This window comes from Mobula hypostoma, chromosome 25, assembly GCF_963921235.1.
Source record: "Mobula hypostoma chromosome 25, sMobHyp1.1, whole genome shotgun sequence".
In the NCBI taxonomy this organism is placed as follows: Eukaryota; Metazoa; Chordata; class Chondrichthyes; order Myliobatiformes; family Myliobatidae; genus Mobula; species Mobula hypostoma.
In genome coordinates this window covers 12,900,936-12,923,247 of record NC_086121.1, presented here as the reverse complement: position 1 = coordinate 12,923,247, position 22,312 = coordinate 12,900,936, and the positions used below count along the sequence as shown (strand labels likewise).

Genomic DNA, 22,312 nt, shown 5'->3' with positions numbered 1-22,312 from the left:
GGACACCCCTCTATTCTGAGGCTCTGCCGTCTAGTCTAGGACTCTCCCACCATAGGAAACATCCTCTCTACATCCACTCTATCAAGGCCTTTCAACATTTGATAGGTTTCAATGAGATCACCCCTCATTCTTCTGAACTTCAGCGAGTGCAGGCCCAGATCCATCAAATAATCTTCATCTGTAAGCCTTTCAATTCTGGAATCGTTTTTGTGACTGTCCTTTGAACCCTCTCCAGTGTCAGATAAGGGGCCCAAAACTGCTCACAATACTCCAAGTGAGGCCTCACCAGTACTTTATAAAGCCTCAACATTACATCCTTGCTTTTATATTCTAGTCCTCTTGAAATAAATGCGAACATTGCATTTGCCTTCAATAATTTTCTTTAAATATTTGAGCCAATGTTTTTCTTATCTACCACCTAATGTCCATGCACAGAATCTTACGGATAGAATAGTCAGCGAGCAGATGGGTGGTGGGGTGGGGGCGGGATCTCCAGCTTATTTCCACGTTGAATGTTGCTCCACAAAGGCTTTTACAGTATCACAATGTATCAAAATAGCAATTATTTTCTGAACTGACAGGGTAGTGCTTAAAAACAAATAATGAAATGATTTACTCAGGAGGTTCTTTCTCAATGTTACATGGTTTGAAGTTAAAAATAAACTGCAGTTGCATTTTCTACCAGAACTTTTGATTAACTATGAAGTACATGAAACTTGAGGAAAACCCAAAGGGCAAGAATATGTTTCTAACATAATTTCAAATCCCATGCCTTACGACCACTTCACTGAAAACTTTGATCATGTCCCCCTTCAACAAAAATTAATTCAGTTCTAAATCCCCTGAGATGACTTTCATTATTCATCTTTCAGCCCTGAACAGTTTATTGATGCCTTTCAATATTAAGATGCAAAAATTGTACCCAGTACACTCATCTACCCTCTTTCCCCTGTTGCCCCTCTCTCCTGAAGCCACTGCTTCTTTGGTGGGACACAATTTGATAGTAAACATTTCTTTCTGTTTTTTGCAGTATCTTGGTACATGTGACAATAATAAACCGATTCCAAGGAAATCACCTTTAACTGACAACAGCCTCAGCTGACAGGTAATGGTAGATTGGCTTGTTCTGAATATCTTTTCTGAGGTTCATTACAAATTCCATTTAGTGATATTATCTGCGATTAATTTCTATGTAATAAAATATTTAAAGCAGCTATTAGATTCATGCATCAGAAACCCAATATTATTTTCATTTACCTCATACTAATTTTATATGCTAAAGTATAGGCCATTTTGTTTTTAATATAGAAGCCACTATTTAAACTGCATTTTCCTCTCATTGTTGCCTCATTTAAAATTGTTGCTTGTATGAGAGACTATTAAGGCCGGGTGTTGTGTACTGATTTCTTCTTCCACAATTAGTATATTCATCTATCAAACCAAATCAACTGAGAGAAAACATGAGCGAAACAGACAAAGTACTGGAGGGACTCAGCAGGTCAGGTAGCCTCTATGGAAGTGAATCAACAGTCAACGTTTCGGGCCGAGACCCTTCTTTAGGATTGGCAAGGAAAGGGGGAAGATGCCAGAATAGAAAGGTGGTGGTAGGGGAAGGAGAACAAGCTGGAAGGTGATAGGTGAAGCAAGGTGGGAGGGGAAGGAGGGGATGAAGTAAGAAGCTGGGAGGTGATAGGTGGAAATAGCAAAATATTGGAGAAGAAAGAATCTGACAGGAAAGAAGAGTGGACCATGTGATAAAAGGGAAAGAGGAGGGGCGCTGAGGGGAGGCGATGGGCTGGTGAGGAAAAGAGGTAAGTGGCCAGAGTGAGGAACAGAAGAAGAGGGAAATAGGGCGGGAGGAAATACCGGAAGGAGAAATTGATATTCATGCCACTGGGTTGGAGGAGGCCGTCCGGGCAGATTATAAAGTGTTGCTCTTCCACCCTGACAGTGGCCTCATTGTGGCAAAAGATATCGGAATGGGAATGGGGATAGGAATTAAAGTAGTTGGCCACCGGGAACTTCCACTTATTGAGGGTGGAGTGAAGGTGTTCAGCAAAGCAGTCACCCAATTAGAATAGATAGCAGAGAAGGTGGGTGTGGTATTTCTCTGACTGGGTGAAATAAGGTAGCCCTTAAGGGTCGTTTAAGCTCCTCTGTCTGCGGAATGTGTTGTTGATGTTGTTTCATCTTGGTAATCTTATGTAGTCAGATCTACCAGGATATACCCAGAAAGCCAACATATACAAAGGAAAGAAAGAGAGGGAATGGGGTGGCAGGCAAAAATAGCCAGATTTGATACAAACAGAAAAATGGATGAGTTATCTTACAAATGCGGAATTTGTTGTTAACTTTTGGAAGGTACAATGCATCCAGATGGAAAATGAGATGTTTTAACTCAAGTTCGAATTGGGCTTAATTGTAAAAGTGCAGAAGGGCACTGGCAGAGATAAACACGAGAAATTCTGTAGATGCTGCAAATCCAAAGCAACACACACAAAATGCCGGAGGAACTCTGCAGTTCAGGCAGCATCTGCGGATGTGAATAGATAGTCGACAGCTCAGGCCAAGAACAAGGGTCTGCTGAGTTCCTCCAGCATTCTGTGTGCTTTGCACAGACAGACGTCAGAGTAAGAGTGAGATGAGGCATTAAATAGCAGACATGAAGGAGCTCAGCATCCCTCCTGTCAGCTGAGTGGACTGCAAAGCAACCACCCAATCTCAGTCCGGTTTCTCTAATGTTTACGATGATCCTTTACATTAATCTCTTTCTTTTAAAAAATTTGTACACTCTGTCCTGTTGGACAAATTGTAGTGGACCTGACTATACAACATTACACAGAATTTCTACATTAGCAACACATTACCCTGAGAAAAGAACTTAAATGCCCCTTAACAGCCACGTTATTTCAATTTTGTCCATAAACGAACCACCACCATCCCCACATTGCTACCAAGAGTAACCTGTTCTCTCTTTTACTCACTACTGATAAAATGCTTCATACCTGAAATGTTAACTGTATCTCTTTCCATTGATACTGCCTAACTTGCTGAAATGTTTCACTATTCTAAAAATTTATTTTATTTCGATGTACAGCATGGTACTGTAGACACTGCCCAGAAGAAGGCAATGAACAACCACATCTGTAGAAAAAATTTGTCGAGGACAACCATGGCCAAGACCATGATCATCCATGTCATGTGACATGGCACATAATGATGATGTCAGCATTGTAACAGGCCCACTGCCCAATTACACTGATATGACCAATTGACTGACTATCCTGTAAGTCTTTGGAATGTGGAATCCCACGCAGTCATGGGCAGAGCATACCAACTCCTTACAGACAGTGCTGGAATAGAATCTGGGTCGTTGGTGCTGTAATAGTGTTACACTAACTGTTACGCAACCGATTTTCTGTTGTTAGTTCAGATTTCCAGCAACCACACTTTAAACAACGTGGACCCTTTTGAATATTGATATTTCCAAAGTGCTTTCACTGACACATTCACAGACACCTTCTTAAATGCACACACATTCATGTGAACCCTATGAAAATGCTAAAGCACCCCACAGAACCTCCTCAAACATTGGCACATCCTGGGGTTTTGTTGGGGGAAAGCCATTCCAGAGCATATTCCTGATACCTTGTTGCAATACAAGTGCACTTCCAGGACCTTTTCCAAATATTGACAGATTTCTGGGCGTATCTTCCGGAAATACTGATTGCAGAAAACGTATTTACTTTATATAACAAGAAAGAATTGGTTAATAAGTGAATAAATGCAGAAAACTACACAATATTCTCAAGACATTCTCTGTGCTCAAAGTATTGTGACTTAAAATGATCGATCGATAGCCTCAAAGATACTTTTTCATTTACTTGAGGTAAATAACTCTGGTTTGAAAAGCTTTCAAACCAGTACATTCAAATACAGGCTAGGACTTTATATGGTCATAAATTTCTATATTCCAGTTTACTGACTAGTCATCCTGATCTATATTAAAACCCCCTCCTTAGGGTGCTATGCAACCAAGTATAGGGGCTCCAATGTTTGTTTTACAGGCTGGTGCCTTCCCATCTCCTCCTGCTTTTAATGTCGCTCCAGGCTAAACTGGTGAAATGACCTAGTGTGCAACTGTAATTTTTATCAGGGCTTGTTTTCTCAAAAAATCTCTTTGTTTCAAAGAAATGTGATTTACTTCTCCTGTTCTCCTTTATTCAGTGGTTAATACATATCTGCCATTGCCCCTTGGGCTATGAAAGGTATTTTTGCTTCCTCTGCAACTCAACCCCTGCTGTTCCCACAATCATATCTGACTCTCACTGCAAACAGCAATTACTGTCTGCTGCTCGCAGTCTCGGTTGGTAAACACACTGGCCATGTGGGACGTAGCCATTCAATTCTTGAAGGTCCCTGGTTCAATTCCCTTGTCTTCTATGAGTAGGCTGATCCCAGTCAGGATGGAAATAGGAATGTTACAATTGGTCTTGTGTTTCCGGAGCTACGAAATGAAGAGTGAATGAAGAAAAGAAAGGAAAGACTTGTGATGATACAGCCTCGACTAGGATGTTCCAGAGATCTTTACAGTCAGAGCATTTTTGAATTGTTATTGTGGTAATATATAATTGCAAACAATTTTTTTTAGATTATGAGGACTCTCAGTCCTCGTTTATTGTCAGTTAGAAATACATGCATTAAGAAAGGATACAATGTTCCTCCAGAGTGATATCACAAAAAAGGACAAATCAAAGACTAACACTGACAAGACCACATCATTATAATATATATTTACAGCAGTGCAAAGCAATACCATAATTTGATAAAGAGCAGACCATGGGCACAGTAGAAAAAAAAGTCACAAAGTTCCAATTGACTCCCGATAGTCCCGATAGCAGGCGGCGAACGGGAGAAACTCTCCCTGCCATAAACCTCCAGGCGCTGACAACTGCCGATGCATTGGAAGCACCCGACTACAGCCGACTGTGAGTCCGTCTGAAAACTTTGAGCCTCCGACCAGCCCCTCCAATACAGCCTCCCGAGCACCATCCTCTGGCCAGCGCTTTGACCCAACCCCAGCCGCTGAGCAACAAGCAAAGCCAAGGACTCGGGGCCTTCTCCTCCAGAGATTCTGAATCACACAGTAGCAGTGGCAGCAAAAAAGACATTTCAGAAGTTTCTCAAGATGTTCTTCCATGCTCTCACGTCTGTCTCCATCAAATCAGGATTGTGCACGGCACACTACTTGACAGATGACAGGTATCATTCACCAGAGTGGCTGCTGCGCGCTGCGTTCCGCCGCCATCATCAACCTGCGATTCCATAGCGATTCCATTTTACTCAGCAAGCTCTGATTTCAACAACATGATAAAGACAAGATTATCTCTGTTAGTTTTTCTAGCTTAAGATTTAAGGGAAACTCTCTTGTTTCAATGGAGCCATTGGTTTTTGTCCATCTACCTCTGGCTGCTGCCCTCAAGTACCACTTTATCCACACAAAAAGAAAAGTGACAAAGAGCACTCCTTTCTTGCTGTACCAGTGATCAGATTTAGGAAGTGCAATTTAAATCCTTAACCTCTGACAGACCCCGCAATAAGTCCAAGGATAAATAAACTGCAAATATCCTTGCTTTTTATTCCCAACCAATAGCATACAGTTAGGATTCAGGCATTAGGCTATTGGTAAAATATCACACATCCAAGAGAAGAATAAAATCAAGTGCAGAAAGTAGAAATTTGAAAATACCAACAGAGTATAACTATTAGAGAAGAATAAAAATTAATAAATATTTTTAAAAAACATAAATCAATTTTGTAGTAGTTTAGTATTTAGATTTCATATTAACTTCATCTTTCAAAAAGATTGCATGTGCAACATTTGACTGTTGGGGTTGTACAATTACAAATCTGTCTTGCAACGCAGATTTTCTGCAAAGTTGCACCTTTTCATAAAAATCTGCCAGTCCTGTCAAAATAACGCTGTTGCAAACCTCTGGGCACAAGGTTAAACCACTGTCAGATGTGCTGTCAATTCTATTGGACTTGTGGGATGAGAGGAAGTCAACAGGATTGCTAACTTATATGAATGATAGCAGCCAGGGTAGTAGAACATTTTTAATCTTTTCTTTTCCATTTGACACACTGACTTAAATATGGAGAACCATTAAAATTCATCAGAACACACAATTAATATTAGCAACACAAATACAGGAGAAACTCAGCAGGCCAGGCAGTGTCTAAGGAAAAGAGTACAATCAATGTTTCGAGCCAAGATTGTCCAGCAGGACTGGGATATTAGGACAGGAGTTGGGTCTTAAGAAGAGAAAGTCACATATTCATACTGAAAAAAAGCATTAAAGTGCACCCAGACTTTAGGAAGGAAACATCCTGAGAACTGGGGTAGCTTGAGAGGTCTGCATGCTATTGTCCTTTCACTTATAAACTGCAGCCAGGTAAATTATAAGGCTTATCTTATTGTTACAGAGTAATGAAGTTCTGGAATGACATACGGAATTTACAAATTGGACAGATACAGTGCAGAAGTAGTCTCTTTGGCCTACCAAGTCTGTGCTGCCTATCATAACCTGATAATCCACCTCTAACCCATTTTATTCTCCCACATTCCCATCAACTCCCCCTTAGTTCTTTTCCCACATTTGCAATAGTTAAACACTCTACCACCTGCATGTATTTTGGGACACAAGAAGACACTTGCACAGTCACAGAGAAGAATGTGCAAGCTCTACCCTGACTGCATCAGAGGTCATGATTGAACCTCAGTCGGTAGAATAGGGAGACTGCAGCTGCTGAGTTGTGAGCTGTCTCCTTACGTCTACATGGACTGATATGTTTGTCAGTAGAAGATGCCTAATAAGCTCAAAACTGGCTATGCGTCAGCTGTGGCTTTTCTGGAGCATGCTTGCAACTTCGTCAGAAGATCTTTGGTTCAAGTCCCACACCAGGCAGTAAATCTTTACTTTCTGGATTGTTCGTTCCATGGAATGTTGATATCAAACATTCGGATAAGATGCTAACCTGAAGTCATGTCTTCAATTTTCTGTAGATTTAAATACCCACATGATTATTTTAAAGAGTAAGGGATTTTTTTCCCAATAAACTGACCAAAATTTAGTCCACAAACAATGACACTATAAATAAATTGTCTGACCTTTTCTCATTAATATTATGAAAATGTACACAATTTTTTTGCTGCATTCCTATGTATTTATCAGTGACAGCATTTTGGAACTGTTTCACTGGCTAAGAGCATCTTGTGTTGATCTAAGATAGAGAAAACATTATTTCATTTGAAATGTATTGTGAAACATAAACTCCTTATTAAGAGTCGTATGTGAATACATTGTAATAGAAAAGAGGAAGGTGGCACATGCCACCCCCTTCATACACCCCATTTCCCCACAATTTAGTATTCCATAGATTGCGCTCATTAATAATTTCAGGGATACGATAAATAATCTGTGCACAAAACCTATAAAGTGCCAATGATATTATGAGTCTGGCACAGTGTCATCAACGTGTCAGTACACTCAGTTTTAACATAGAACATAGAACAGTATTGCATAGTATGGGTCTTTGGCCCAAAATACTGTGCTGACCTACATAAAGCTACTCTACCATGCTCAATCTAAACCTTCCCTCCTACAACTCCAGCCTATAAACCTCCAGTTTTTTGACGTCTACGTGTCTATCTAAGAATCTCTTTAATGTCCCTAAAGTATTGGCCTCTGCAGGCAGTGCATTTCAGGCACTTAACACTCTGTGTAAGTAATCTACCTCTTACATCTCCCCAAAATTTTCCTCCACTCCTCTCAAACTTATTTCCTCTGGCAATGGCCATTGCTATCCTGGGAAAGAGGCGCTGGCTCTTCACTCTGTCTATGCCCCTAATAATCTTCTACACCTCTCATCCTCCGCTGCTCAAAAGAGAAAAGCTCTTGCTCTATTCAGGCGATGAGGCCACATTCAGGTCAGAGGAACACCTTATATTTTGTCTAGGTAGCCTCCAAACTGACGGCATGATCATCGATTTTTGAACTTCCGTTAATGCCCCCCGCCTCACCATTCCCCACCCCTTTTTCCCTTTCTCACCTTATGTCCTTGCCCGGCATCTCCTCCCTCCGGTGCTCCTGCTCCCCACTTTTCTTTCTTCCATGGCCTTCTGTCCCCTACTATCAGATTCCCCATTCTCCAATCCTGTACCTCTTTCATCAATCAACTTCCCAGCTCTTTACTTCATCCCTCCTCCCCCTGGTTTCACCTATCACCTTGTGTTTCTCTCTCCCCTTCCCCAGCTTCTCCACATTGAACTCTGCCTGCCCAGATCTTCATCCTATTATGTCCTGTGGTAACCTACAACAATCTTCCACACTGTCTATATCAACCAACCTTTGTGTCATCTGCAAACTTACTCACCCACCTTTCTATTTTCTCATCCAAGTCATTTATGAAATTCACAAAGAACAGGTCCTTCTGGAACACCACGAGTCACCGACCTCCAGGCGGAATACACTCCATCTACTACCACCCTCTGCCTTCTGTGGGTAAGCTAACTCTGAATTCATGCAGCCAAGTTTCCATAGATTATATGATCCTTCACTTTCTGGATGAGCCTACCATGGGGAAACTTGTCAAATGCCTTACTAAAATACATATACATCATATCCACCACTCTATCTTCATCAGTTTGTTTTGGCGCTTCTTCAAGAAACTGAATCAGGCTCAAATCCATGCTGACTATCCCTAATAAAATTAAATGCTCATAAATCATATCCCTAAGAATCCACTTCATTATTTTGTCCACCATTGATGTAAGACGTACTGGTTTATAATTCCCAGGATTAACCCTATTACCTTTTTTGTACAGCAGAATAACATTAGTCATCTTCCAATCCTCTGGTACCATTCCTGTGGCCAGTGAGGACCCGAAGATCATTGTTAATGCCCAAACAATCTCTTCCCTCACTTCCTGTAGTAACCTGGCATATATCCCATCTGACTCTGGGGACTTATCGATCTTAATGTTTTTCAAAAGCACCAGCACAGCCTCTTTCTTAATCATGACATACTCCAGTACATTAGCCAGTTCTATGCTGACCTCACATTTGTCAAAGTCCCTCTCCCTGGTGAACACTGAAGCTAAGTATTCACAAAGGAACTACCTTACTTCCTCTGCCTCCAGGTACATGTTACCCCCCTTTATCCTTGAACAGTACTACAGTCACTGTGGTCATCCTCCTGTTCCTCATGTACCTGTCAAATGCCTTGGGGTTTTCCTAAATCCTATTCACCAAGATCTTCTTATGTCCCCTTCTAGCTCTCCTAAGTCCCTTCTTAAGCTCCTTCTTGGCTTCCCCAAATTTCTCAAGAGCCATGTTCAATTTTTGTTTCTTAAACCTTAATTATGCTTCTTTCCTCCTCCTGATTATATGTTGCACCTCTCTTGACAATCACCCTACCATCCTTTCCCTGTCTCAGTGGAGCAAACCTATTCAGAACCTCATGCAAGTAGTTCCTAAAGTTCAACAACCCCCACATTTCCTTTGTGTATTTCTCTGTTCCCAATTGATGATCCCAGGTTCCTGCCAACACCATCATAATTAGCCCTCACTCAATTAAATACTTCCTCTTTTGCCAGTGCCTATCCTTGTCCATAGCTATGCTAAATATCAGGGACGTGTGGTCATATCTCTGATATGTTCCCTTATCAAGAGATCTGTCACCTGACTGGTTTCATTACATCAAAGACTGAAATTCAATGTACATTTATTATCAAAATATGTAAGCAGTATACAACCTGAGATTCGTCTTCCCACAGACAGCCATGAAATAGAGAAAGAAAAAACCATGGAAACCGTTCAAAGCAAAACAACAAACCCAAAATGCACAAAAAAATTACAAATTGGGCAAACAGCAAAAAAAAGAGAAAAACACAAAATATAAACATCAAGCCACAAATCATCGAACAGTTCAGGCATATTCAGTTCAGCTCAGTTCAGTTCAATCTAGCTCTGCTGTTTGTAGTACTAGATCCAGTATGGCCTTTCCTCTGGTTGGGCCTGTCCACATACTGTGTCAGGAATCCTTCCTGGATACACCTAACAAATTCTTCCCTATTTAAACACTTTGTAGTGGCCTTCATTCTGCTGTCCCAATACATAAGCTGGCTTTTCTCTTCAGTTTTCCTTAATGTTTTCCCCCAAAGAAATGTAAAAACAAGTTGGTGAGATAATTTGATGTCACTTTGTCAACAACTTCATTTTGTACACAATACTTCCGAATCTTAATAACATAGTCAGATGCTGATCACTTTGCTGATTTTGGTCAATGCATCTTTTTTCATTGCGATGACAGTGCATTCAACAAAAGTAAGCAGCTTCATATCAGCTGTTCATACAACACAGGTTTTACGGATATTTCAATGGTTTCATGACTATTTTTGGATATGGACATACAGTTGTTAAGAAAGTTAATCACACCAGTCTTGCTGTGATTTAGGTTGCGCAGTAGCATAGTGGTTTGCACAATGCTTTACAGTACCTGGGTTCAATTGGGGCCGCTGCTGGTAAGGAGTTCGTATGTTCTCTCCGTGACTGTGTGGGTTTCCTCTGGGTGCTCCGGTTTCCTCCCACAGTCCAAAGACGTACCGGTTGATAGGTTGTAAGCGTAAGTGCTACTCCTGTTCCTACACCTCCTCTCTTGCCACCATTCAGGGACCCAAACAGTCCTTCCAGGTGAGGCAACACTTCGCTTGTGAGTCTGTTGGGGTCATCTATTGCATCCGGTGCTCCCGGTGCGGCCTCCTCTACGTCGGTGAAACCCGACGCAGATTGGGGGACCGCTTCGTCGAGCACCTCTGCTCCGTCCACCACAACAGACAGGATCTCCCGGTTGCCACCCACTTCAACTCTTGCTTCACATTCCCATTTGGATATGTCCATACATGGCCTCCTCTACTGCCATGATGAGGCTAAACTCAGGTTGGAGGAGCAACACCTCATATACCGTCTGGGTAGTCTCCAGCCCCTTGGTATGAACATAGAATTCTCCAACTTCCGGTAATTCCCTCCCCCTCCCTTCCCCTATCCCTATTTCACTTTGCCCCCTCCCCCAGCTGCCTATCACCTCCCTCATGGTTCTGCCTCCTTCTACTACCTATTGTGCTTTCCCCTATTCTTTCTTCACCTTTCCTGCCTATCACCTCCCTGCTTCCCTTCCCCCACCCCTTTATCTTTCCCCTTACTGGTTTTTCACCTAAAACCTACCAGCCTTCTCCTTCCCACCCTCCCCTCACCTTCTTTATAGGGCCTCTGCCCCTTCCCTCTTCAGTCCTGACGAAGGGTTCCGGCCCGAAACGTCGACTGATCGTTTCCACGGATGCTGCCCGACCTGCTGAGCTCCTCCAGCGTGTTGTGAGTGTTGCTTTGACCCCAGCATCTGCAGAGTATTTTGTGTTTCCGGTTGATAGGTTAGTTGGTCATTGTAATTAGGCTAGGATTAAGTTGGGGGCTGCCGGGCAGCGTGGCTCGAAAGGCCAGGAGGGCCTATGCCGTGCTGTATCTCAATAAATAAATAACTCACATGAATAAGATGTGGTACTGTCAGGTAGTTCTCAAGTTCACACGGCACCATTCAGGAAGGATCCCCAAAGCCTAAATCACCAGATATTCCTCACCCAACATCCAGAAATAAAATTAGTATTTATCTCATTTTGAGATGTTGCCCATCACCACATTAAAGTGTAAGCTACTGTCTAACTTGATATGAATAGATGACGTAGTGTTTTAACATGAGCATTGACTCTATAATAAAAACAGAAATTTGGAAATTACACTGATATTTTCATACAAATATTTAATGACCGCTCGGAGAGATGAAAACAAGCTGTATTTCTTGACGCTGTTGTGAGCAGCCTGACTATAACATTTTGATAGAGTAACGCCGAGAGGCCTGAACAAAATGAACCTTAATAGCACATTTAAAAGATATTTAGAGAAACAAAGGAACCATGCAGGTGAGTAATAAAGAGCTGCGCTAGAGCAAACATGACTGTCTCACTAACCGCTGAATACATAGGTTTTACTTTCCCCAGTGGCTGAGAGATCAGGTCTGCAGTCTCCCATGCTCACAGTCTATAGCTTCATTTAGGAAACCACTGAAAAAATTCATTAATTTTTATTAACAGAGAAAGCCATTTGTCCCTGCAACAATATTTGACTTGTCTAAATGATTTTCACCTCTGCCATAAGGTATAGGCTCGGCACATATATCACCCGATTACTCTGAGACTAGTGACTCTCAGTCATTAGTGAGTGAATTAGAGATGATATAAAGTGCTATTAATCACCTTGACAAAAGCCTTAACGTTCCTGTGACCTGACCAGGCTTGGGGGACAGGGAGAAGCCTGAACCGTGCCACTGAGAAATGAGCATTTGCTGGTCAGGCAGAAATATAAAGAAAATTAGAAAGTCACCGAAAATGAACCCAGAGCTAGCAGGGAAAATTGGATAAGGAGGAGGGCGAGAGGAAAGGTATCACGATTCAAGCTTTGAAACTGCATTCTGGAACAATGGCCTCCATTCCTAGCTGAAGGTTTCTCAAATGCATCACGTTTATACGTTTCATTGACTACCAATGGGTATTAATGACAAAATGCTTTGTCTTAATTTGCAACTCTTTATTGACATAACCCTCTAATTATATGCAAGGTGAGGATATTTAAAAGGCCTCCTTAAGGCAACAATTGCTTATCAATGCCTCGATTTTCCAGCTAATCTTTGTTATCGATTCTCATACCTACCCCTCCTTAGGATGGAAAGGCAAGTCTCTAAACACCCGCCCAGTTGAATCACTCTGCAGCCACACCAAGTCCAATTATTGGTTTGTTGAGAGTACACAGTATTGAAAGTTTGTTATGCTCCGTTTTTCTACCCCTGGTGTTCAAGTTAGAAACATTCCATATGAAGAAATTACAAATTAAGTATAACCAACAGTTTATGAAACAAAACAAAAACTTTTCAAAGTGCTCCCAAGTACCAGTCCAACTGCAACTGACAATTAGTAAAGCAAACCTGTGTAAGACGCTATGAAATGGATTTTATTACCCATCTCGAATTCTTTCCTTTCCTGAGACTGCTGAGAAATGGTTTTGTATTTACCACCTTCTTCCCTGGAACTTGCTCATTCACAAGGTGTTACACAACAACTAAGATTGTAAACATTTCTCCACGACGGCATAGAAGATCAGCAGAATTTTCTTTAAACCTACATTTAAATGGGCCACTTTCCAAGTGAAACTTCTAAAACAGGGGTTCCCCAATGCTCTTTATGCCATGAAGCCTTACCATTAACCAAAGGGTCTATAGACACCAGGTTGGGAACCTCTGCAAGTCTAAAGTCTTCCTAGGGCATTTCTAAGACTTCTGCTCCTTAATTTAAGGGTTCAGAGGCTAAGTCAATTCAATTATCAGCATGGTTAATAAATTGAACCTGTGATTTGAGATCTTCCTGATCTATATCAGGCAATCTTTTTAAGCATTTAAGCTCTACAACAAAGAATCTATACTATTTAAAAACGGAAGTCTGGCTAGAAATTTAATATTGAAGTGTAAGTCTGGATCTTTAATATTAAGGAGCTAAAGATGAGTGAGACTTTCCTTTTAACATTTTGTGTATTTAGAAGTAGATAGCACCTTTAATAACAGCAGGTTTGGAAAATAACAACTTGTTTGGCACAGCCCTTTCTAAGAAAGGAAAAGTTCTTGATATCTTCGTGTTCCAAAACACGATGGGGTAATACTGATCTAATTGTGTAGGATTAGTCAGGAAATGCGGCAATTAAATAGTGAGAGAGAAAATAAAAATTAGATTCGCAGCATTGCTAGGAGATGGGGGCTAATCTAGAAGGTCAAGCCAGGAAACAGATGAATATTAAAAATACCAGAACATTATTCACAGGAAAGTAGTGAGATAGTTGGACTACTATATCTGTGTTAAAGTCATCTTGAGGAGGTAGACAGAATGAGTGCAGGAGTTATATTTACACATAGTTTAAAGCAGAATATTTTGAAGTAAGAAACAGGAAATGTTGGAAATACCCACCAGGTCCAGCAGCAGCTGTGGTTAAAAAAGGTTTTATTCTTTATACTCTATTCATTGGCTTGGTGCTGGTGTGCCAATGCTTTGGGGTGGCGTGATAACTTTGTGGTTAGCACAACGCTTTACAGTACAGGCGACCTAGGTCTAATCCCGCTGCTGCCTGTAAGAGGTTTGTATGTTCTCCCCATGACTGCACCGGTTTCCTCCCACAGTCCAAAGACGTACCGGTTGGTAGGTTAATTGGTCATTGTAAATTGTCCTGTGATTAGGCTGGGATTAAATCGGAGGATTGCTGTACGGCGTGCTTTGAAGGGCTGTAAAGGCCTGTTCCGCGCTCTATCTCAATAAATAAAACAAAAATAAATAAATATATTTTTTCCTCAGATTAACTCGAATTCTAAAACTATGATGGAGATGGTCATGGTTTTCACCCCTTCCATATTTAAACACAAGATCTAGGGACTGTGTAACTGATGTACCTGCAGCCTGTTGGATAAACTGTTAAACTTGTTCTTTGAGGTAGATACAAAAAATTCTTTGACACTATTTGAAGAAAACCAGTGGTTCTCCTTGATATCTGAATCAATATTCACCCTTTAGTTAACGTATCTAAAACAGATAATCTGATCATTATGAAACTATTAGTTGCAGGACATTACAGTGCAGTAATGAGTTTCTACATTTTCAACTTTGCATCAGTAACAAATTTTCATAAATACTTAGTTCAACACACAAAATGCTGGAGGAACACATTAGTTGAGGTAGCATCTATGGAGGTTTATGGCTCCATTTTCAAGAATACTTCATTGGCTATAAAGTGCCTTGGGAGACAAAATCCTCCCTAAATTGGAAATTCTGTCCTCTTAATAGCAAAACTGAGACTTTTATCCTGACAATATTTTCTGCCTGTTTTTCCAATCACTAGTGTTTACAAAATCGGTGTAATTACCATTGGTGAAGTCACAATTTGAAACCTAATAAATTCAACTTCTCTTGAAAGGCTAGGAGCTTACATGAGCTTCAACAAGTGGAAAGGTGTCTTGACGAAGGGTTACGGCCCGAAACGTTGACTGATCGTTTCCACGGATGCTGCCTGACCTGCTGAGTTCCTCCAGCGTGTTGTGAGTGTTGCTTTGACCCCAGCATCTGCAGAGTATTTTGTGTTCTGCAAAGGTGACTTGTTGGCTTCTTGACAATTAAGTTGTTCAGCACTTAAGCAGGCAGGTATTGCCAGCATAGAATGATACAGACTTTCAAAGGTTTCAATTTACAGCATAGCACTGTCAAAGAAATGCATACAATATACATCCTGAAATGCTTTTTCTTCACAACTATCCATGAAAACAGAGGTGTGCCCCGAAAGAATGAATGACAGTTAAATGTTAGAACCCCAAAGTCCCCCCCAGCTCCCCTCCCTCCCGCACATAAGCAGCAGCAAGTAATGATCACCCCTCCCCCCACCAGTAAAAAAAAGCATTGGCATCCACCACTGAGCACTCAAACATGCAGCAAAGCAACACCGAAGACACGGACTTGCAGTACCCCAAAGACTACTTGTTCACCCGGTACTCAACATACCACAGGCTCTCTCTCTCCCTAATAAGGGAGAAAGAGATGTCTCCGTTTCACAGCGAGAGGGGAGACATAAGAAACAACTCGCTGGCTTATGATGTTAAAAGTCCATTGCGTCGCTTTTTCCGAGCTCTGTGCCCAAAGATCTCAGGTCTCTGGGCACAGAGCCATAGATCTTCCAACTCCCACAATACACCAATCTGCCAGGACACTGACCTCCGATCCACCCTTCTCCAGACCCACGAAATCTCGGCCCTCCAAAGGTGAGCTAAGCTCTTGGCATGTCGCATAATGGCCAGCTGTGAAACCCCGAGAGCAGGTCCCATCCCCGCAAAGAACCAAAGTCAGCATGTAACTCCAGGTCAGGGTCTTCAAAAGAACTTACAATGCTAAATGAAGGTTTTCATTCAAATATGTGGTTTCCAAACCAGAAAACAGATTTAACTTGCTCTCGGCACGTAGTCCTGTGGGTTATGACACTAAGTTTTAGAATGTGATGGGTGCTACTTCAGGCAAAGCGTTCTGATTCCCATTCCCCGGATGGAGGAGCAACACCTTATATATAGCCTCCAACTATCCTCCCCTCTTCTTCTATTCCCCACTCGTGGCCTTTTACTTCTTCTCATCTATCTATCACTTCCCCCCAGCTCCCCTCCTCCTTCCCTTTCTCTTATGGCCCACCCTCCTCTCCCATCAGATTCCTACTTCTTCAGCCCTTTGCCTTTTTGTCCGTCCCTCCCCCCCCCCCTTTTTATTCTGGCATCTTCCCCTTTCCTTTCCAGTCCTGAAGAAATGTCTCGGCCTGAAATGCTGACTGTTTATTCATTTCAAAAGGTGCTGCCTGACCTGCTGAGTTCCTCCAGCATTTTGAGTGTGTTGCTTTGGATGTCCAGCATTTGCAGGCTTCCTCATGTTTACTGAATTCTGAACCACCAGTCAAACTCCAGCTAAACATAATTGCCTTAATCTCTCTACCAATTATTTAAATCAAATCCTTTTAATGATTGACCTCTTCCACTCAGTTCACCCTTGATAGGTCTGACAGTGGTTTTGGATACCCATGATCAATTCTCAATAGACAATAGACAATAGATAATAGGTGCGGGAATAGGCCATTCAGCCCTTCAAACCAGCACCGCCATTCACTGTGATCATGGCTGATCATCCACAACCAGTACCCTTTTCCTGCCTTCTCCCCATATCCCTTCACTCCACTATCTTTAAGAGCTCCTGAGAAGCCAAACCCAACCAAACCCATATGTGTCCAGGAAACAGAAATCTTCCTTCCCTGGAAGTATCTTCTGTACCTTTTAATGTGTTAATGCGATTTCATGAAGTTGACCTCCTGGTACCCTGTGGTTGTCTACAATTCCAGCATGACCTACTTTCTATATATTCTAGCTCTAGTCCTGACGAAGGGTCTCGGCCTGAAACGTCGACTGCGCCTCTTCCTATAGATGCTGCCTGGCCTGCTGCGTTCACCAGCAACTTTGATGTGTATTGCTTGAATTTCCAGCATCTGCAGAATTCCTGTTGTTTTTATTCTAGCTCTAGGGTCATAATGGCTGATAATAGTTGGTAGTTACCAGCAGTGCTATGCTGTAAATCGGATTGGTTTGTTCAGATTTGAGAAATAAAGGGTTATAGCTCCAGCAGCTCCTCCCCCTCCACTGTACCAAAGTCACCACACAGACCCTGTTTCCATCCCATAATAGTAGATGAAATATGACTGACAGTGCTCATCTGTATCCACTCTTCTTTAGTTCAGTATAATGGCTGATGACTATATAAACTCTTACATGGCTGTTTTCCCTTTTCTCACCTGAAAATTGGTGTGAAGTGGTAAATGCAAGAATGAAATCTGAGAGTGTTTTTCCTTCACTGTGTAAATCTCCACTTCACATTATTAATTTAAACAAATTCATTATGCCATCTCGGTATTGATATTATGATGATAAAAATGCCAGACCTGGATGAACTGGCTGCAAACAAGAGAAAATCTCCCTTCAGGGGGATTTCAGTATTTTTTTCTCTCTGCAAGGTTTGATTTGAACAATTCCATTGAAAAGATACAACAAACAATGGAGTAGAGATCTGAATGACAGAACTCCCAACTAAGGGAATGAAGCCCATGGTAGTGAGAGGCAAAGTAGCTGGAGGTATGAAGGTCTTCTGACGTGTTGGTTTTCGAGCAGTTAACAGTGCTATTGCAACACACAGAGAATGCTGGAGGAACTCAGCCAGCAGGCCAGGCAGCATCTGCGGAAAAGAGTAGAGTTGATATTTTGGGCCGAGACCCTTCATCAGGACAGGTGGTGGATGATCACACGAGCAGCTGGTGCAATCGCAAGTCCTGGTTATGTGACCACTGACGCCAGGCAGACAATCTCTGAAGAGTATTGATAATGGCTTGGGGGGGGGGGCGGGGGTCACTTGTTTTGTAAAGACACTGCCCAGAGCGTGGCAATGGCAAACCACTTTTGCAGAAAAAATTGCCAAGAATAATCATGGCCAAAGACCATGATCGCCCATATCATCCAATATGGCATATAATGATGATGATGAGTTGTGATAACTGATGGCAATGACCAATCATGAAAAATATAATTGCAATGAACATTTATTGAAATTATTACAATGGGGATATTTTACAGTGGATGGCTGAAGTGCGGTCAATATTGTTATGTGTTTTGCACCAGTAATACAATGTTCAAAATGGTGAATAATTGATTAGACTGTTTGTTATTGCCTGAGAGGAAAGCATTGATCAGGATGCCACCTACACTTCTTCACTGTTACGAGATATTTAAGATCTGTCCAAATAGGTAAATAGGTCACAGGGTTGCTTATCAAGTCGACACTACTAATTCAGCATCGTATGTTAATTCCAGGTTAAAACCCGATTTAAAGGGAAGGGTTTAGCCAGCTGATCTAAACTGACAAGCATGATAGTAACTCTAACATGTGAAAATATGCAAATGCTGAAAACCCAAAGTAACACACACAAAATGCTGGAGGAACTCAGCAGCTCAGGCAGCATTTATGGAAAAGAATAAACAGTCAACGTTTTGGGCCAAGACCCTTCATCCTGACGAAACTCTTTTTACCCATCCCCATTAACACTCGTTAGTTACCTGTATCATTCTCTTTCTCTTCATTTATCACCTTCTAGCTACCCTTCTTCCCCACCGCCCCCCACCTTTTTATTCCGGCGTCTTAATTTCTGGCCTCTTCCTTTCCAGTCCTGAAGAAGGGTCTTGACCTGAAATGTCGACTGTTTATTCATTTCCGTAGATGCTGCCTGACCTGCTGAGTTCCTCCAGCATTTTGCGTGTGTTGCTTTAAGGCTGATTTATACTTGTGTGTCAACTCGACGCCGTAACCTACACAAGTGACCTACACGCATTGTGAGCATTTATACTTGTGCGTTGGTGTGTCTGCGTTGCTCTGCAATTCGCGCACGTCGCGCATGTGCACACACCTGCCCGTGCAAGGCTTCATGGTCATGGTAGTCTTTCTCGGGGTAAACAAATTTAAAGCGAGCGCCTTTTTTCATAATTGCGAAATGTGTTCTCCATAATTTCAGAGGTCTGCAAAGCTTTATGGAAGGCATTGCAGCCAGAGTTCCTTCCCTGCCCTACAGTCGGCCAATGGGAAGTTATTGCAGCGTAGGAGCAAATGCGATGCCACCAAGCGGACCAATCACAGTTGTTGCGGTCTACGTTGCTGCGACGCGTAGTTACATTTTGGGTAAGGTGCGCGTCAGGCTACGCCGTAGGGTTCCGCGTAGGCTCTGCGTAGAGTTCGCGGCGATGCCGTACCTACGGTGTAAAGTTGACGCACAGGTATAAATCAGCCTTTAGATTTGCAGCATCTGCAGATCTCCTTAGGTTTATGTTCTCTGTTAAGCTCATTTACAGGTTGGGTGCATATGTTATTGCCCACGTATGATAAAGAAAAATAACACACATGCATAAAAGAAGCAAAGTGAGAGATAAATCCAGTGAAAAAATTAGCTTGAAGGCATCTATTAAGATACAAATATAGATACGTAGGATGTCACCACTGGTTCTGATTGAATGGTGCAATTGCATACTAACAATTGAAGGGTAATTAATTCTGAGACACAGTGACAAGTTTGGAACGATAAAGGTCCATTTTACAATAATAAACAGCTAATAGAAGCAGATTAACTTCATGAGTAAAGAGTCAGGGCCCAGCTGTGCTCTTCTGGTTTTGGGGAATGTTACATCACATTCTCCGAACCACATTCTCCCTAACTGCAAAGGGGTCACCAGCTGATGAAAAATGACATGAAGCAAGATGATAGTATTTGAAACATTAAAAATCCCAATAGTTATAAATCCAGGAGAAGGGTTAGGTAATTGGTGCTAAAGCATAATCAATAGTCTGACATGACACTGCCCTTAGCTGATGACAAAGAGGAACTTCCCTGCATCCTAAACAGGAACACTAACGTCTTTTTCTGTCCAAAAGGAGAGACTTAACTTCCTTGTGACTGCTGTCTTTCCATTTTTTAAAAAGTAAGAATTGGCAGTTGTATACATTTGATATTTAAATATTTTAATATTTAAAACATTTACAATTCTTTCTCTTCCTCACCTCCTCCACTGAATTGTTTGCTCTCCTCTGAAGGGGGTGATGTTGCAGAGGTTCCCAGCCTGGGTTCCACAAGCCCCTTGTTTAACAGTATTGGTGCATGGCATAAAAAGGATTGAGAACCCCTGTTATAGGGGTATGATAGTCCAAGCTTCTGGCTGATCCTTGATTTCTGAACTAATTGTAAACAGAAGTTTCTGACAAAACGCTTTATGTAATTATGGCAATGTTGTAATTTATTAATCATGCTGGTTACCCTAAGAAAACAGTGCTGGTACTTCTTCCTTAATTATGATAAAGCAGTTCAAAATATTTGAGTACTGTTCAGGTCACTTTGGGAGGTAATTTAAACATATTAGTGAGAAACCAGACCAGGTAAGGACAATCCTGTAGATCCAAATAAGCTGTGAAAACAATTTAACAGCTCAGGATCACCATATTAAATTCATATTGTCAATGGGTTGTTATTTCACATTCTCCATATTATTAGTCTAGTGAGATTGCCATTCTATTTATGTCAGGTTTTTTTTCAATTGAAAGCATTATTCAGTGCAAAGAGAGGACATCAGGAGCGTTATGTCTAGGATCTGAGAATCAGGTGATATGCTTAGAAATTGGACCATAATAATTTATAATTTATAATTTAAATTTTTAATATTTACTATCGATTTGTAATCCAGGGAGCAGGAAGCACAGAATCAAATATCGCTGTGATGATTGTACGTTCTAGTATCAATTGTTTGGCGACAATAAAGTACTTTCATCATATACTCCTCAAGGTATCATTGGAGGTTTAATGCAAAGTATGTTAGTATGAATCTTGTTTAAGACCATAAGACATAGGAGCAGAATTAGGTCATTCAGCCCATTGAGTCTTCTCCACCATTCCATCATATCTGATTTATTATCCCTCGCAAACCCATTCTCCTACCTTCACTCGGTAACCTTTGATGCCCTTACCAATTGAGAAATATCAACCTCTGCTTTAATTATACCCAATGACTTGGCCTCCACAGCTGTCTGTAACAATGAAAGCCACAGATTCACCACCTTCTGTCCAAAGAAGTTACCCCTCATCTCAGTTCTAAAGAACATCCTTGTATTCTGCCCGTAATTTTAAACAAATGCATGTGATAAAGTACTGATAGGCAAATGCCATGCCAACACTAACACAACAAATTTGTTTTGGTACTTCTAAATAATATTGTTGTGAATCAGTCTATTGCAAGTACTCATAGCTAATGGCATTTAGCCTCACAGGCTCCATCTTTACTGTTAGACATATCTCATTAATAGTCACACTCTTCCAGCTAACAGGGAGTGCTGCCACTGAACAAGTGGATGCTGTAATAATCAATAACGGTCACTGAGAACTACTAACAGGATACTCTTTTGTTGCCTCTCTGGTAGCAGCTCCATTTGGTGGATCAAACTGCCATCATCGCTCTAAAACAAAAACATCTCACAGTGATACCCTAGTAAACATGGCCCACTTCCCACATCTTGGGAATTGTCTTCAGGAAAGGCAAATGCTATTGTTCAAATTCTACATGGCATTCAATGTGCCAAAGCTGCCTTTGGTCAATTTCAAAGTTGTAGAATTTAGATTTAAAAGAAAAGAACAACTATAATAGATTTAATAAACAGATCTGCTGACAGTAGCTTGCAAAGTGTCACCATGCTCTATGGGAGAATTAGTCATAGAGTTTAGGAGGTGGAGTGGAATACATGTCACTGTCTGTATCAATAGTGTTGAGGTGGAGGTGGGCATGAGGTTCAAGTTTTTAGCAATAGCTTGTCATGTTCTGACCACGTAGACACTATGGCCAAGAAAGCATACCAGGGCTTCTACTTCTTCAGAAATTTATGAGAATTACCTTTACGAATTTTTATAGATGCACCTTAGAAAGTTTTTCACTTGGATGCATCTCAGTTAAAGCCAACCCCACCATTGAGCACATCTACATGAAGCAATGTCGCAGAAAAGCAGTATCCATCATC

General features: G+C 41.4%; 1 protein-coding gene and 1 long non-coding RNA gene across 2 annotated transcripts in view; one reads left to right on the top strand and one right to left on the bottom strand.

The window, feature by feature from the left end:
- The window catches only part of prdm16 (PR domain containing 16), a 760,985-nt gene that overhangs the window by 552,330 nt on the left and 186,343 nt on the right, over positions 1-22,312 (bottom strand). The gene's annotated exons all lie outside the window — the stretch shown is intronic.
- The window catches only part of LOC134337868 (uncharacterized), a 55,539-nt gene continuing 34,284 nt past the window's right edge, over positions 1,058-22,312 (top strand). The window contains exon 1 of the long non-coding RNA XR_010016098.1: positions 1,058-1,105. This is a non-coding gene — a long non-coding RNA (uncharacterized LOC134337868). The remainder of the gene's footprint in view (positions 1,106-22,312) is intronic.